This window comes from Phyllobates terribilis, unplaced genomic scaffold (genome assembly GCF_046119375.1).
Source record: "Phyllobates terribilis strain yellow unplaced genomic scaffold, ASM4611937v1 Scaffold_11__3_contigs__length_659146591, whole genome shotgun sequence".
Classification (NCBI taxonomy): Eukaryota; Metazoa; Chordata; class Amphibia; order Anura; family Dendrobatidae; genus Phyllobates; species Phyllobates terribilis.
Window position 1 is genome coordinate 597,033,456 of NW_027362771.1, and position 14,386 is coordinate 597,047,841.

General features: G+C 53.3%; 1 long non-coding RNA gene across 1 annotated transcript in view; it reads left to right on the forward strand.

Moving 5' to 3' along the window:
• Window positions 1-14,386, forward strand: part of LOC141165388 (uncharacterized) — a 32,005-nt gene that overhangs the window by 17,182 nt on the left and 437 nt on the right. Inside the window, exon 2 of the long non-coding RNA XR_012251154.1 lies at window positions 11,389-11,559. This is a non-coding gene — a long non-coding RNA (uncharacterized lncRNA). The remainder of the gene's footprint in view (window positions 1-11,388; window positions 11,560-14,386) is intronic.

The following is a 14,386-nucleotide window of genomic DNA, read 5'->3' on the forward strand; positions in this document are numbered from 1 at the left end:
ACGGGGTGGAGTGTATGGCAGTGTGTGACCCGTGTAGTGTACGGGGTGGAGTGTATGGCAGTGTGTGACCCGTGTAGTGTACGGGGTGGAGTGTATGGCAGTGTGTGACGCGTGTAGTGTACGGGGTGGAGTGTATGGCAGTGTGTGACGCGTGTAGTGTACGGGGTGGAGTGTATGGCAGTGTGTGACCCGTGTAGTGTACGGGGTGGAGTGTATGGCAGTGTGTGACGCGTGTAGTGTACGGGGTGGAGTGTATGGCAGTGTGTGACCCGTGTAGTGTACGGGGTGGAGTGTATGGCAGTGTGTGACGTGTGTAGTGTACGGGGTGGAGTGTATGGCAGTGTGTGACCCGTGTAGTGTACGGGGTGGAGTGTATGGCAGTGTGTGACGCGTGTAGTGTACGGGGTGGAGTGTATTGCAGTGTGTGACCCGTGTAGTGTACGGGGTGGAGTGTATGGCAGTGTGTGACGCGTGTAGTGTACGGGGTGGAGTGTATTGCAGTGTGTGACTCGTGTAGTGTACGGGGTGGAGTGTATGGCAGTGTGTGACCCGTGTAGTGTACGGGGTGGAGTGTATTGCAGTGTGTGACCCGTGTAGTGTACGGGGTGGAGTGTATTGCAGTGTGTGACCCGTGTAGTGTACGGGGTGGAGTGTATGGCAGTGTGTGACGCGTGTAGTGTATGGGGTGGAGTGTATGGCAGTGTGTGACCCGTGTATTGTACGGGGTGGAGTGTATGGCAGTGTGTGATCCGTGTAGTGTACGGGGTGGAGTGTATGGCAGTGTGTGACCCGTGTAGTGTACGGGGTGGAGTGTATGGCAGTGTGTGACCCGTGTAGTGTACGGGGTGGAGTGTATGGCAGTGTGTGACCCGTGTAGTGTACGGGGTGGAGTGTATGGCAGTGTGTGATGCGTGTAGTGTACGGGGTGGAGTGTGTGGCAGTGTGTGACCCGTGTAGTGTACGGGGTGGAGTGTATTGCAGTGTGTGACCCGTGTAGTGTACGGGGTGGAGTGTATGGCAGTGTGTGACGCGTGTAGTGTATGGGGTGGAGTGTATGGCAGTGTGTGACCCGTGTATTGTACGGGGTGGAGTGTATGGCAGTGTGTGACCCGTGTAGTGTACGGGGTGGATTGTATGGCGGTGTGTGACCCGTGTAGTGTACGGGGTGGAGTGTATGGCAGTGTGTGACCCGTGTAGTGTACGGGGTGGAGTGTATGGCGGTGTGTGACTCGTGTAGTGTACGGGGTGGAGTGTATGGCAGTGTGTGACCCGTGTAGTGTACGGGGTGGAGTGTATGGCAGTGTGTGACCCGTGTAGTGTACGGGGTGGAGTGTATGGCGGTGTGTGACCCGTGTAGTGTACGGGGTGGAGTGTATGGCAGTGTGTGACATGTGTAGTGTACGGGGTGGAGTGTATGGCAGTGTGTGACCCGTGTAGTGTACGGGGTGGAGTGTATGGCAGTGTGTGACCCGTGTAGTGTACGGGGTGGAGTGTATGGCAGTGTGTGACCCGTGTAGTGTACGGGGTGGAGTGTATGGCAGTGTGTGACCCGTGTAGTGTACGGGGTGGAGTGTATGGCGGTGTGTGACCCGTGTAGTGTACGGGGTGGAGTGTATGGCAGTGTGTGACATGTGTAGTGTACGGGGTGGAGTGTATGGCAGTGTGTGACCCGTGTAGTGTACGGGGTGGAGTGTATGGCAGTGTGTGACCCGTGTAGTGTACGGGGTGGAGTGTATGGCAGTGTGTGACCCGTGTAGTGTACGGGGTGGAGTGTATGGCAGTGTGTGACCCGTGTAGTGTACGGGGTGGAGTGTATTGCAGTGTGTGACCCGTGTAGTGTACGGGGTGGAGTGTATGGCAGTGTGTGACGCGTGTAGTGTACGGGGTGGAGTGTATGGCAGTGTGTGACGTGTGTAGTGTACGGGGTGGAGTGTATGGCAGTGTGTGACCCGTGTAGTGTATGGGGTGGAGTGTATGACAGTGTGTGACCCGTGTAGTGTACGGGGTGGAGTGTATGGCAGTGTGTGACCCGTGTAGTGTACGGGGTGGAGTGTATGGCAGTGTGTGACGCGTGTAGTGTACGGGGTGGAGTGTATGGCAGTGTGTGACGCGTGTAGTGTACGGGGTGGAGTGTATGGCAGTGTGTGACCCGTGTAGTGTACGGGGTGGAGTGTATGGCAGTGTGTGACCCGTGTAGTGTACGGGGTGGAGTGTATGGCAGTGTGTGACGCGTGTAGTGTACGGGGTGGAGTGTATGGCAGTGTGTGACGCGTGTAGTGTACGGGGTGGAGTGTATGGCAGTGTGTGACCCGTGTAGTGTACGGGGTGGAGTGTATGGCAGTGTGTGACGCGTGTAGTGTACGGGGTGGAGTGTATGGCAGTGTGTGACCCGTGTAGTGTACGGGGTGGAGTGTATGGCAGTGTGTGACGTGTGTAGTGTACGGGGTGGAGTGTATGGCAGTGTGTGACCCGTGTAGTGTACGGGGTGGAGTGTATGGCAGTGTGTGACGCGTGTAGTGTACGGGGTGGAGTGTATTGCAGTGTGTGACTCGTGTAGTGTACGGGGTGGAGTGTATGGCAGTGTGTGACCCGTGTAGTGTACGGGGTGGAGTGTATTGCAGTGTGTGACCCGTGTAGTGTACGGGGTGGAGTGTATTGCAGTGTGTGACCCGTGTAGTGTACGGGGTGGAGTGTATGGCAGTGTGTGACGCGTGTAGTGTATGGGGTGGAGTGTATGGCAGTGTGTGACCCGTGTATTGTACGGGGTGGAGTGTATGGCAGTGTGTGACCCGTGTATTGTACGGGGTGGAGTGTATGGCAGTGTGTGATCCGTGTAGTGTACGGGGTGGAGTGTATGGCAGTGTGTGACCCGTGTAGTGTACGGGGTGGAGTGTATGGCAGTGTGTGACCCGTGTAGTGTACGGGGTGGAGTGTATGGCAGTGTGTGACCCGTGTAGTGTACGGGGTGGAGTGTATGGCAGTGTGTGATGTGTGTAGTGTACGGGGTGGAGTGTGTGGCAGTGTGTGACCCGTGTAGTGTACGGGGTGGAGTGTATTGCAGTGTGTGACCCGTGTAGTGTACGGGGTGGAGTGTATGGCAGTGTGTGACGCGTGTAGTGTATGGGGTGGAGTGTATGGCAGTGTGTGACCCGTGTATTGTACGGGGTGGAGTGTATGGCAGTGTGTGACCCGTGTAGTGTACGGGGTGGATTGTATGGCGGTGTGTGACCCGTGTAGTGTACGGGGTGGAGTGTATGGCAGTGTGTGACCCGTGTAGTGTACGGGGTGGAGTGTATGGCGGTGTGTGACTCGTGTAGTGTACGGGGTGGAGTGTATGGCAGTGTGTGACCCGTGTAGTGTACGGGGTGGAGTGTATGGCAGTGTGTGACCCGTGTAGTGTACGGGGTGGAGTGTATGGCGGTGTGTGACCCGTGTAGTGTACGGGGTGGAGTGTATGGCAGTGTGTGACATGTGTAGTGTACGGGGTGGAGTGTATGGCAGTGTGTGACCCGTGTAGTGTACGGGGTGGAGTGTATGGCAGTGTGTGACCCGTGTAGTGTACGGGGTGGAGTGTATGGCAGTGTGTGACCCGTGTAGTGTACGGGGTGGAGTGTATGGCAGTGTGTGACCCGTGTAGTGTACGGGGTGGAGTGTATTGCAGTGTGTGACCCGTGTAGTGTACGGGGTGGAGTGTATGGCAGTGTGTGACGCGTGTAGTGTACGGGGTGGAGTGTATGGCAGTGTGTGACGTGTGTAGTGTACGGGGTGGAGTGTATGGCAGTGTGTGACCCGTGTAGTGTATGGGGTGGAGTGTATGACAGTGTGTGACCCGTGTAGTGTACGGGGTGGAGTGTATGGCAGTGTGTGACCCGTGTAGTGTACGGGGTGGAGTGTATGGCAGTGTGTGACGCGTGTAGTGTACGGGGTGGAGTGTATGGCAGTGTGTGACCCGTGTAGTGTACGGGGTGGAGTGTATGGCAGTGTGTGACCCGTGTAGTGTACGGGTTGGAGTGTATGGCAGTGTGTGACGCGTGTAGTGTACGGGGTGGAGTGTATGGCAGTGTGTGACCCGTGTAGTGTACGGGGTGGAGTGTATGGCAGTGTGTGACGTGTGTAGTGTACGGGGTGGAGTGTATGGCAGTGTGTGACCCGTGTAGTGTACGGGGTGGAGTGTATGGCAGTGTGTGACGCGTGTAGTGTACGGGGTGGAGTGTATGGCAGTGTGTGACGCGTGTAGTGTACGGGGTGGAGTGTATTGCAGTGTGTGACTCGTGTAGTGTACGGGGTGGAGTGTATGGCAGTGTGTGACCCGTGTAGTGTACGGGGTGGAGTGTATTGCAGTGTGTGACCCGTGTAGTGTACGGGGTGGAGTGTATTGCAGTGTGTGACCCGTGTAGTGTACGGGGTGGAGTGTATGGCAGTGTGTGACGCGTGTAGTGTATGGGGTGGAGTGTATGGCAGTGTGTGACCCGTGTATTGTACGGGGTGGAGTGTATGGCAGTGTGTGACCCGTGTATTGTACGGGGTGGAGTGTATGGCAGTGTGTGATCCGTGTAGTGTACGGGGTGGAGTGTATGGCAGTGTGTGACCCGTGTAGTGTACGGGGTGGAGTGTATGGCAGTGTGTGACCCGTGTAGTGTACGGGGTGGAGTGTATGGCAGTGTGTGACCCGTGTAGTGTACGGGGTGGAGTGTATGGCAGTGTGTGATGCGTGTAGTGTACGGGGTGGAGTGTGTGGCAGTGTGTGACCCGTGTAGTGTACGGGGTGGAGTGTATTGCAGTGTGTGACCCGTGTAGTGTACGGGGTGGAGTGTATGGCAGTGTGTGACGCGTGTAGTGTATGGGGTGGAGTGTATGGCAGTGTGTGACCCGTGTATTGTACGGGGTGGAGTGTATGGCAGTGTGTGACCCGTGTAGTGTACGGGGTGGAGTGTATGGCAGTGTGTGACCCGTGTAGTGTACGGGGTGGAGTATATGGCAGTGTGTGACCCGTGTAGTGTACGGGGTGGAGTGTATGGCAGTGTGTGACGCGTGTAGTGTACGGGGTGGAGTGTATGGCAGTGTGTGATCCGTGTAGTGTACGGGGTGGAGTGTATGGCAGTGTGTGACCCGTGTATTGTACGGGGTGGAGTGTATGGCAGTGTGTGTCGTGTGTAGTGTACGGGGTGGAGTGTATGGCAGTGTGTGACCCGTGTAGTGTACGGGGTTGAGTGTATGGCAGTGTGTGACCCGTGTATTGTACGGGGTGGAGTGTATGGCAGTGTGTGACCCGTGTAGTGTACGGGGTGGAGTGTATGGCAGTGTGTGACCCGTGTAGTGTACGGGGTGGAGTGTATGGCAGTGTGTGACCCGTGTAGTGTACGGGGTGGAGTGTATGGCAGTGTGTGACGCGTGTAGTGTACGGGGTGGAGTGTATGGCAGTGTGTGACCTGTGTAGTGTACGGGGTGGAGTGTATGGCAGTGTGTGACCCGTGTAGTGTACGGTGTGGAGTGTATGGCAGTGTGTGACCCGTGTAGTGTACGGGGTGGAGTGTATGGCAGTGTGTGACCCGTGTAGTGTACGGTGTGGAGTGTATGGCAGTGTGTGACCCGTGTATTGTACGGGGTGGAGTGTATGGCAGTGTGTGACCCGTGTAGTGTACGGTGTGGAGTGTATGGCAGTGTGTGACCCGTGTAGTGTATGGGGTGGAGTGTATGGCAGTGTGTGACCCGTGTAGTGTACGGGGTGGAGTGTATGGCAGTGTGTGACCCGTGTAGTGTATGGGGTGGAGTGTATGGCAGTGTGTGACCCGTGTATTGTACGGGGTGGAGTGTATGGCAGTGTGTGACCCGTGTAGTGTACGGTGTGGAGTGTATGGCAGTGTGTGACCCGTGTAGTGTATGGGGTGGAGTGTATGGCAGTGTGTGACCCGTGTATTGTACGGGGTGGAGTGTATGGCAGTGTGTGACGCGTGTAGTGTACGGGGTGGAGTGTATGGCAGTGTGTGACCCGTGTAGTGTACGGGGTGGAGTGTATGGCAGTGTGTGACCCGTGTAGTGTACGGCGTGGAGTGTATGGCAGTGTGTGACCCGTGTAGTGTACGGTGTGGAGTGTATGGCAGTGTGTGACCCGTGTAGTGTACGGGGTTGTGTGTATGGCAGTGTGTGACGCGTGTAGTGTACGGGGTGGAGTGTATGGTAGTGTGTGACCCGTGTAGTGTACGGTGTGGAGTGTATGGCAGTGTGTGACCCGTGTAGTGTACGGGGTGGAGTGTATGGCATGTGTGACCCGTGTATTGTACGGGGTGGAGTGTATGGCAGTGTGTGACCCGTGTAGTGTACGGTGTGGAGTGTATGGCAGTGTGTGACCCGTGTAGTGTATGGGGTGGAGTGTATGGCAGTGTGTGACCCGTGTATTGTACGGGGTGGAGTGTATGGCAGTGTGTGACCCGTGTAGTGTACGGGGTTGTGTGTATGGCAGTGTGTGACGCGTGTAGTGTACGGGGTGGAGTGTATGGCAGTGTGTGACCCGTGTAGTGTATGGGGTGGAGTGTATGGCAGTGTGTGACCCGTGTATTGTACGGGGTGGAGTGTATGGCAGTGTGTGACCCGTGTAGTGTACGGTGTGGAGTGTATGGCAGTGTGTGACCCGTGTAGTGTACGGGGTGGAGTGTATGGCAGTGTGTGACCCGTGTATTGTACGGGGTGGAGTGTATGGCAGTGTGTGACGCGTGTAGTGTACGGGGTGGAGTGTATGGCAGTGTGTGACCCGTGTAGTGTACGGGGTGGAGTGTATGGCAGTGTGTGACCCGTGTAGTGTACGGTGTGGAGTGTATGGCAGTGTGTGACCCGTGTATTGTACGGGGTGGAGTGTATGGCAGTGTGTGACCCGTGTAGTGTACGGTGTGGAGTGTATGGCAGTGTGTGACCCGTGTAGTGTATGGGGTGGAGTGTATGGCAGTGTGTGACCCGTGTAGTGTACGGGGTGGAGTGTATGGCAGTGTGTGACGCGTGTAGTGTACGGGGTGGAGTGTATGGCAGTGTGTGACCCGTGTAGTGTACGGGGTGGAGTGTATGGCAGTGTGTGACCCGTGTAGTGTACGGCGTGGAGTGTATGGCAGTGTGTGACCCGTGTAGTGTACGGTGTGGAGTGTATGGCAGTGTGTGACCCGTGTAGTGTACGGGGTTGTGTGTATGGCAGTGTGTGACGCGTGTAGTGTACGGGGTGGAGTGTATGGTAGTGTGTGACCCGTGTAGTGTACGGTGTGGAGTGTATGGCAGTGTGTGACCCGTGTAGTGTACGGGGTGGAGTGTATGGCAGTGTGTGACGCGTGTAGTGTACGGGGTGGAGTGTATGGCAGTGTGTGTCGTGTGTAGTGTACGGGGTGGAGTGTATGGCAGTGTGTGACCCGTGTAGTGTACGGGGTGGAGTGTATGGCAGTGTGTGACCCGTGTATTGTACGGGGTGGAGTGTATGGCAGTGTGTGACCCGTGTAGTGTACGGGGTGGAGTGTATGGCAGTGTGTGACCCGTGTATTGTACGGGGTGGAGTGTATGGCAGTGTGTGACCCGTGTAGTGTACGGGGTGGAGTGTATGGCAGTGTGTGACCCGTGTATTGTACGGGGTGGAGTGTATGGCAGTGTGTGACCCGTGTAGTGTACGGTGTGGAGTGTATGGCAGTGTGTGACCCGTGTAGTGTATGGGGTGGAGTGTATGGCAGTGTGTGAACCGTGTATTGTACGGGGTGGAGTGTATGGCAGTGTGTGACGCGTGTAGTGTACGGGGTGGAGTGTATGGCAGTGTGTGACCCGTGTATTGTACGGTGTGGAGTGTATGGCAGTGTGTGACCCGTGTAGTGTACGGGGTGGAGTGTATGGCAGTGTGTGACCCGTGTAGTGTACGGTGTGGAGTGTATGGCAGTGTGTGACCCATCTAGTGTATGGGGTGGAGTGTATGGCAGTGTGTGAACCGTGTATTGTACGGGGTGGAGTGTATGGCAGTGTGTGACGCGTGTAGTGTACGGGGTGGAGTGTATGGCAGTGTGTGACGCGTGTAGTGTATGGGGTGGAGTGTATGGCAGTGTGTGACCCGTGTATTGTACGGGGTGGAGTGTATGGCAGTGTGTGACCCGTGTAGTGTACGGGGTGGAGTGTATGGCAGTGTGTGACGCGTGTAGTGTATGGGGTGGAGTGTATGGCAGTGTGTGACCTGTGTAGTGTACGGGGTGGAGTGTATGGCAGTGTGTGACCCGTGTAGTGTACGGGGTGGAGTGCATGGCAGTGTGTGACCCGTGTATTGTACGGGGTGGAGTGTATGGCAGTGTGTGACCCGTGTAGTGTACGGGGTGGAGTGTATGGCAGTGTGTGACCCGTGTATTGTACGGGGTGGAGTGTATGGCAGTGTGTGACCTGTGTAGTGTACGGGGTGGAGTGTATGGCAGTGTGTGACCCGTGTAGTGTACGGGGTGGAGTGTATGGCAGTGTGTGACCCGTGTATTGTACGGGGTGGAGTGTATGGCAGTGTGTGACCCGTGTAGTGTACGGGGTGGAGTGTATGGCAGTGTGTGACGCGTGTAGTGTATGGGGTGGAGTGTATGGCAGTGTGTGACCTGTGTAGTGTACGGGGTGGAGTGTATGGCAGTGTGTGACCCGTGTAGTGTACGGGGTGGAGTGTATGGCAGTGTGTGACCCGTGTAGTGTACGGTGTGGAGTGTATGGCAGTGTGTGACCCGTGTAGTGTACGGTGTGGAGTGTATGGCAGTGTGTGACCCGTGTAGTGTATGGGGTGGAGTGTATGGCAGTGTGTGAACCGTGTAGTGTACGGGGTGGAGTGTATGGCAGTGTGTGACGCGTGTAGTGTACGGGGTGGAGTGTATGGCAGTGTGTGACGTGTGTAGTGTACGGGGTGGAGTGTATGGCAGTGTGTGACCCATGTAGTGTACGGGGTTGTGTGTATGGCAGTGTGTGACGTGTGTAGTGTACGGGGTGGAGTGTATGGTAGTGTGTGACCCGTGTAGTGTACGGTGTGGAGTGTATGGCAGTGTGTGACCCGTGTAGTGTACGGGGTGGAGTGTATGGCAGTGTGTGACGCGTGTAGTGTACGGGGTGGAGTGTATGGCAGTGTGTGTCGTGTGTAGTGTACGGGGTGGAGTGTATGGCAGTGTGTGACCCGTGTAGTGTACGGGGTGGAGTGTATGGCAGTGTGTGACGCGTGTAGTGTATGGCAGTGTGTGACCCGTGTATTGTACGGGGTGGAGTGTATGGCAGTGTGTGAGGCGTGTAGTGTACGGGGTGGAGTGTATGGCAGTGTGTGACGCGTGTAGTGTACAGGGTGAAGTGTATGGCAGTGTGTGACCCGTGTAGTGTACGGGGTGGAGTGTATAGCAGTGTGTGACGCGTGTAGTGTACGGGGTGGAGTGTATGGCAGTGTGTGATCCGTGTAGTGTACGGGGTGGAGTGTATGGCAGTGTGTAACCCGTGTAGTGTACAGGGTGGAGTGTATGGCAGTGTGTGACGCGTGTAGTGTACGCGGTGGAGTGTATGGCAGTGTGTGACCCGTGTAGTGTACGCGGTGGAGTGTATGGCAGTGTGTGACCCGTGTAGTGTACGCGGTGGAGTGTATGGCAGTGTGTGACGCGTGTAGTGTACGGGGTGGAGTGTATGGCAGTGTGTGACCCGTGTAGTGTACGGGGTTGTGTGTATGGCAGTGTGTGACCCGTGTAGTGTACGGGGTGGAGTGTATGGCAGTATGTGACCCGTGTAGTGTACGGGGTGGAGTGTATGGCAGTATGTGACCCATGTAGTGTACGGGGTGGAGTGTATGGCAGTGTGTGACCCTTGTAGTGTACGGGGTGGAGTGTATGGCAGTGTGTGACGCGTGTAGTGTACGGGGTGGAGTGTATGGCAGTGTGTGACGTGTGTAGTGTACGGTGTGGAGTGTATGGCAGTGTGTGACCCGTGTAGTGTACGGGGTGGAGTGTATGGCAGTGTGTGACGCGTGTAGTGTACGGTGTGGAGTGTATGGCAGTGTGTGACCCGTGTAGTGTACGGGTTGGAGTGTATGGCAGTGTGTGACCCGTGTATTGTACGGGGTGGAGTGTATGGCAGTGTGTGACCCGTGTAGTGTACGGGGTGGAGTGTATGGCAGTGTGTGACCCGTGTAGTGTACGGGGTGGAGTGTATGGCAGTGTGTGACCCGTGTATTGTACGGGGTGGAGTGTATGGCAGTGTGTGACCCGTGTATTGTACGGGGTGGAGTGTATGGCAGTGTGTGACCCGTGTAGTGTACGGGGTGGAGTGTATGACGGTGTGTGACCCGTGTAGTGTACAGTGTGGAGTGTATGGCAGTGTGTGAACCGTGTAGTGTACGGGGTGGAGTGTATGGCAGTGTGTGACCCGTGTATTGTACGGGGTGGAGTGTATGGCAGTGTGTGACCCGTGTAGTGTACGGGGTGGAGTGTATGGCAGTGTGTGACCCGTGTAGTGTACGGGGTGGAGTGTATGGCAGTGTGTGACCCGTGTAGTGTACGGGGTGGTGTGTATGGCAGTGTGTGACCCGTGTAGTGTACGGGGTGGAGTGTATGGCAGTGTGTGACGCGTGTAGTGTACGGGGTTGTGTGTATTGCAGTGTGTGACCCGTGTAGTGTACGGGGTGGAGTGTATGGCAGTGTGTGACCCGTGTAGTGTACGGGGTTGTGTGTATTGCAGTGTGTGACCCGTGTAGTGTACGGGGTGGAGTGTATGGCAGTGTGTGACCCGTGTAGTGTACGGGTTGGAGTGTATGGCAGTGTGTGACCCGTGTAGTGTACGGGGTTGTGTGTATGGCAGTGTGTGACCCGTGTAGTGTACGGGGTGGAGTGTATGGCAGTGTGTGACCCGTGTATTGTACGGGGTGGAGTGTATGGCAGTGTGTGACCCGTGTAGTGTACGGGGTTGTGTGTATGGCAGTGTGTGACCCGTGTAGTGTACGGGGTGGAGTGTATGGCAGTGTGTGACCCGTGTAGTGTACGGGGTTGTGTGTATGGCAGTGTGTGACCCGTGTAGTGTACGGGGTGGAGTGTATGGCAGTGTGTGACCCGTGTATTGTACGGGGTGGAGTGTATGGCAGTGTGTGACCCGTGTAGTTTACGGGGTGGAGTGTATGGCAGTGTGTGACCCGTGTATTGTACGGGGTGGAGTGTATGGCAGTGTGTGACCTGTGTAGTGTACGGGGTGGAGTGTATGGCAGTGTGTGACCCGTGTAGTGTACGGGGTGGAGTGTATGGCAGTGTGTGACCCGTGTAGTGTACGGGGTGGAGTGTATGGCAGTGTGTGACCCGTGTAGTTTACGGGGTGGAGTGTATGGCAGTGTGTGACCCTGTAGTTGTGGCCTCCTGGGTTTATTGCCTGTTTTTTCTGTTTATGACTTAGATAAGAGGATCTGCTGCAGTTGGTGTCAGGCACCAGCATCATCTCCATCCCATAAAGGCAGTGGGTATAGGAAATATCCTGGAGCTGCTCCTATTTCCACACCCGGAATCTGTGGGATTTTCTTCTGAGACACATTCATTGGTTTCTGCTGTTGTGCAATTTTCCTTTTAGGTCTGTGTGAAAGTTTCAGAGTTTAAAAGTTGAAAGTAGACACAAGTCCACCTCCTTCAACCTATAACCTAAGATGCTGATCCAAAGGAAAGCAAAATCGCCATGAGTCAGACTCTAGTTGCCCCATATTAGGAGGCAAATTCCTGCCCAGCTCCACATACGGCAATCAGACGAGTTCCCTGGATCATTGTCCCTTCGCAGAATCTAGTGCCCTTAATCTGTAATATTATATTTTTCAAGAAAGTCATCCAGGTCCTTCTTAAACTGCTGTAGTGAATTGACCATTGCAATATCATGTGGCATAGAGCTCCATAATTTTACTGCTTTTACAGTTAATAATCCATAGTCTCACTGCTCTGACTGTAAAGAATCCATTATCTCACTGCTCGTACAGTAAAGAATCCATAATCTCACTGCTCGTACCTTAAATAATCCATAATCTCACTGCTCTTGTAGTAGAGGATAGCCATTTGTGATTATGATTAATCCTTTTTTCCTATAGACATAAAGGATGCCCCCTTGTCCACGTTGCAAGCCGGGGTGTAAAAAGATCATTAGTCAGCTCTCTGTACTGTCCCTTTATATATTTTTCCATTGTTATAAGATGTCAGGGTTCCACAGAGACGACACTAGGGAGATCACGCAATATCTCACCGTTGCTGTCACTCTGTCATTAATTCACAGGATTGAGCAGGGATTCGCTAGCACACGATCCCGACTACTCACTACTTAGCTATCGGCAAGCGAGCAGAAAGCGTATGGCGTCACGCCTCCGGATTCCAACGCATGGAATATGTGTACACGCCCCGTACGGTTACTGTCAGCTTCACGATATCCCAATTATTATTATTGTCTTCCACCACCGGCCGAGTTTGAACTATAAGACAGGCCTGGCCGGACTCCTGCGTTCTGGTAGCGCATATGATTTCGGGGGAGGAACGATTACAGAGCAAAAGAAACAGAGCTATTCAGTTTTATATTTAATCCAAAAGGGAGACAGTGTTTAGGAAAAATATACAAAGATTTTGCAAATAGTCATTTACCATACAGAATAGACAGTTGCATAAAATAAACAGGATTACAGAAGAAACTTACAATAAAGATCTCAGAGACAAATCAGTATAGCTGGAGGAGGGGCTCTCCGATTTGATTTGAGAGTTATCAAACACGATCTGTTGCTTATAGTATCTATATCCCCGTGGCAATGAATGCTCATCTATCCTCTGTGGACTCTTTTATGCCTAAGGGGAGGTCTGCCCAAACACCCCCTGTTCAGACATCACGGGGCTGTGCTCTAGCTTGCACCTTTTATTTAAGATATCTGGTTTTTGGGATAACATCGCCGGTTGATCCCAGAATCCCAAAAGTGATACCATATTTTCTATTATGATTTTATCTTCATTTAGAGACCACACATGGCGTAGCTGCGATCCGTTATTCTGGTGCTCTTGCGCTACAGCTCCCTAGAGGGGCTTATGGCTACGAAAAAATAAGCATCTTGTTCCTTAGCTGACCATGCCACTAAAAATATGGGTCCCCTTATTATCAGGATTATGGAACTTGAGATATTCCATATTTCTTATCGGTGCTGGGCGTCCTGGGACCCTCTATTAAATTCCCTTTTTCGTCCTGGGAAGCAAGCTTCAACAGCTACACGTAAATTTATTGCAAGCCGATGTCTAATCATCCCCTGCCTCTGCTAGGGGAGAAAGACCCCCGCATTTTAATTAGGTTCTAGCACCTTCTGGGCCAGCATTGGTTTCCAAGTCACTTCTGCTGTATCATTTGCAGAGAGACAGATGCTCGACTGTCAGCTCTCCTCTTTCCTCTTATGATAAATGGTGGATAAGGGAGGGGTGAGTGGGGTTTGGGAGAAATAGTTAATATATTCTTAATATCTCTCTGACATAAGATCTCCCAGAAACATTCATTTTTCTAAACTGAATAACTCTTAAGTCTGATAACCCGTCTTCTGCATTTCACCCATTTCCTTAATAACCATGGTTGCTCTTCTCTGCACCCAGTCAAGTTCAGTTAAGTCCTTGTTATATACTGGAGCCCCAAATTGTACCCAGTATCCAAACGTGGCTGTACTAGTGACTTGTATAGTAGAAAACTATGTTCTCATCATGAGCATCTCTGCCTCTGTTTATGCATCCCAATATTTTATTTGCCTTGGCAGCAGCTGCCTGGCACGGGTCTTCAAAAGAAGAGGGCCCAATACCGACCCCTATCGTACATCGCTGTTAACCGTGACCCTATCTAAGTGTGTTCCATTAATAACCACCCTGTTTCCTATCACTGAGCCAGTTATTTACCCATATACACAGAGGGGAGTAGGGAAGGGATGTCAGCTCACCACATCGCAGATTGCCAGCAGGTATAAAGCCTCGCATGGAGCCATCCTAGGGTTAGGGTTAGGGTTAACCCTAACCCTAACCCTTGGACATGAAGGCAGATGCAAAAAAGAAAAAAAGGAATCTCCAGCGATGACAAACAGTTAAAAATCCATCTTTATTGTAGAAATATTGAAATCTGTATACACCGGTTCACAAGGAATGTCCAAAGATACAAAAACCAACGCGGTTCAGCGAGATGCCTTAATCATGGTGTGTGAATGAGACCTTAGTGTTTCCTTAAAGGAATCGCTGGAGAACCCTTTTTTCTTTTTGCAGTTGTTAACCCAGTTTCACATATTTTCCCCTTCTCCAATTACTCTCATTTTATGTACCAAACTTTTTTGTGGCACCGTATCATATGCTTTTGAAAAGTTCAGATAGACAACATCCACTGCGTTTCCCTTGTCTAGTCTGGACCTTACCTCCTC